Here is a 3,626-nt window from a genome sequence, read left to right on the forward strand (position 1 = left end):
TGTCTTTGAGTCATTCTGTTTTGTCCGGAGGCTGCTGCGAGGAGGAGGACAGGTGAGCACATGCTGGAGGGTGGGGACGTGCGGGAAGGCTTCAGTCCAGGCACAGTCACAGGTCCCGGCTGCCCTGCTTTCCCTGGCCCGAGAAGAGCAGCCCCCAGCAGGCTGCGGGCACATTCCCGGCTCATGCAAGGCCTAGACCGCTCTGCAGGGCCCCAGCGCCCCGCCTTAATTTTCACCTTTGTTCCCTCCTGCTTTCCAGCTTTGGAGTCCTTGTTAGGAGGAACTCGAACCACAAGCTTATAAACGCGACACCTGCATTCCCTTCCAATCCTTCATGGTTTTCTTTTTTACACACAAAGCTTACAACCTTTACTTTTTCCAACTGGAAAACAGTTTTTCCAACACATTTTTAAAAACAAATTATCCTTTTATCATATGCGGAAAGCCCTACCCATAACAAGCCCACTTCTGCCTTTGACTCTGTTCACCGACCTTTCATTTACTTCCTAATCCAACCCTTTTGGTAACTTTCACTGAAGAGGTGGCTTTAACAAATACATTCTCCAGAAATCTCCAGAACCTTTGCGTGGGTCAGGGTGAAAGGTGCCGCCAGGACGTAAGCAGAACAGCTGAGTCCTCCGGGTAGGTGCCAGGTGCCATCTGCACAGGCCGCGTGTGTGGGAGACATGGAGTCAGACGCGCTTGCTGAAAATGCAGCTGCTGTCTCTGGCAGAGCACACAGGCCCCAGGGCCCTGCGGACAGGGCTGGTCCCAGCGTATCCACGCCACTTCCTGGGCTTTGGGGGTGTTACACCAGAGGCTGCCCGCAGCAGGAAGCCCACGCAGAGGCCAGGGGCTCTTGTTCCACTTGGCAGAGACTCCCAGGAGCCAGGGGGCATCATCAGAGCCTGGGGCCCTGGCAGGGTAGCCCAAGGGCACAGCAGCTGCAGGGCCTTGGCAAGACCGGAAGACGGTGAGTGGAAAGCCGGGGCGCGTGGAGCGACCCCGAGAAGGGGCTGTTCAGCTGTGAGTCCTGCATTTGCCGTTCGTGTTTCATCCGGCGGTTTTGAAACCAGGTTTTTATCTGGACCTCTGAGAGCTGCATCTCCCTGGCCAGCCCCTTCTGCTCCAGAGGGCCCAGGTACTGGTGGTGCCAGAAGTCGCCCTCCAAGGCGCGGACCTGCTCTGTGCTGAAAGTTGTGCGGACACGGGGCCGCCAGGAGTTTGGCTCCTTACTCAGCCCTTCACAGAACAGGGTCATGCAGCCTCTCTGTCCTGGGCCCCTACCCCAGCCCCTTACTGCAGCCGGGGTGGCTCCTCTCTCCTCTCAAGCACTAATCTTAGAAGCGGTTTAGGGTGAGTCAGAATCTTGTAGCCTCCAGCTGCATGACTCCTAAACCGTAGTTTCTAATCTTGTGGCTAATTTCTTAGTCCTACAAAGAGAGTCTGCTTCTTAGGCAAGAAGGAGGTTTGTTTTGGGAAAGGCTAAGTTCCTCTCAAAGTTCAGCCTATGCCCAGGAATGAACAAGAACAGGTTGGAGGTTAGAAGCAAGATGTAGTTGGTTAGGTTAGATCTCTTTCACTGTCTCGGTCATAATTTTGCAATGACGGTTTCAATGGTATATTAGTGTTCATTTTATTCTCTATTGTATTGTGTATCTACATCTGTACTTTTTTATAATACTCGAGAAAAATCTGCCTCTTTTATTAATTCTTTTCATTTTTTTTTTCCACTGACAGCTTTGGTTTTGTTCATCTTCTCTATTGAATCTTGATTCGCTAATTTGGTAATTTATATTCTCATGTTAGTTATTTCTTCTTGCATTTATTTTGTGTTCCTTTTTCAGACAAGCTGAACATTTTGCTCACGATTTTTATCCTTTTATCCTTTACTAATGTAAATATTATATCCATAATTTTAAAAATATACCTGACACCACGTTTGCAAAATTATTGACAGTAAGAGAAGTTTGACACAGTTGATTTCATCTTGCTTCTAACCTCCAAGATGTCCTTGGTCACTCCTGGGCATACGCCAAGCTAACTTGGAGAAGAACTTATAGTTTAAGTTTAAAGCAAAGATGATAATAGCTCTTCCCAAAACTAAACTGCCTTTGTAAAATTAATGAAAGTCTACAAGGTTATGTTTATGAGAGGGGTCTGAATTCTGCTAAGATGTAGGCAGTGTACACTAATAACCTGCCATTGTTATGGTCACAAGATTTGTAACTTCCTTAATCACTCATATAGATAACATCACTATTGTAGAACCAAAGATTGGCCCTTTGAGAGTCTCTCCAGACTTTTGCATTTCTCATGACCAGTTGACTCCACCCAGCCCTGAAACTCATACCTTAACTGGTCCTGTGGCCCCCACCCAGAGGCTGACTCAGCACAGCTTTACTGCTTTCCATACCCCTCTGATTTCATCCCCAACCAATCAACATTCCCTATTCCCTAGTACTCAGCCCACCAAACTGTCCTTGAACAACTTTGAGTAGTAAGTCCATCTGCCCCCTTGGTGTCTTCATGTGAATTAAACTCTTTGTTTTCTCAGTGAAGTAATTTTGTCTGTAGGGCAAGCAGGAAAAAACCCTTCAGGCAGTTACATATCCTTTTGCTTTGTTTCAATATGTGGTATTTTCATTGACTTCCGTTTTTATGTTATGGGAGAAGTTCATTTGGAGATACATGGAAGTGGATTTAAAAATGTCACAGGTAGGAGAGTAACTTTGTATCTGATACTGACATCTAACTTAAATTGCATTGTGATTCAAGCATATGACCAGTTTCACAATCATACTTTAAGTGTTAAACTTACCTTATTATCTAATACATAATCCCTTGTAACACATATTAACTTTACAGTTGTCCCTGTGTATCTGTGGGGGATTGATTATAGGATCTCTGTGTATACCAAAATCAGAGGATACTGAAGTCCCTTATATAAATCTATGGACTTTCTCCCATGTACTTTAAGTTATCTCTAGATTATTTATAATAGCTAATACAATGTAAATGTTATATAAATAGCTGTTATACCATATTTTGTTTGCATTATTTTTTATTGTTCTTTATTTATTTATTTATTTTTTCTCTGATATTTTTTATTTGTGGTTGGTTGAATCTACAGATGAGGAACCCAAAGATTTGGGTTCCTCTGGGTTCTTACATATTAGTTATGGCTTGGAAATAGAGTAAGTAGCCAATTTTTCTGATTAACTAGAAAATTTCTTTTCATTTATTATAATTTCTGACATTTAAATTTACTTCTACCTAAATATTTTGCATATTCAATTTGTCCAACTTTTTATATACTTTTTAATCTTTTCTTATTTTGATTTGCCTCTTTTTCACGCAGTAAAAATTTTTCATTCCAAATTTCCATCACAATTTTAATAATTAGGTAGTCACACTCTAATTATATACTTTTAGTGGTGGTGCTTGAAACTTTATTATACATACCTAAGTCAATAAGGTTAAAATCTAAATTTAAAGTATATAATTATATTTATCTTTCACAGTGCAAAACTTTAGAACACTTAAGTTTCAATCATTCTCCACATCTTACATGCTTTTATAGTTCAGTTTAATAAGATAAAATTAACAAGATTTTAATAAGCATA

At 42.1% G+C, this 3,626-nt stretch overlaps 1 pseudogene across 1 annotated transcript; it reads right to left on the bottom strand.

Moving 5' to 3' along the window:
- Window positions 1-547: 547 nt before the first annotated feature.
- Window positions 548-1,261, bottom strand: LOC116270525 (annotated as a pseudogene). Its single transcript, XR_004178593.1, has one exon. The product of XR_004178593.1 is annotated as a homeobox protein VENTX pseudogene (transcript).
- Window positions 1,262-3,626: the final 2,365 nt, after the last annotated feature.

Source organism: Papio anubis, chromosome 15 (genome assembly GCF_008728515.1).
Source record: "Papio anubis isolate 15944 chromosome 15, Panubis1.0, whole genome shotgun sequence".
Classification (NCBI taxonomy): domain Eukaryota; kingdom Metazoa; phylum Chordata; class Mammalia; order Primates; family Cercopithecidae; genus Papio; species Papio anubis.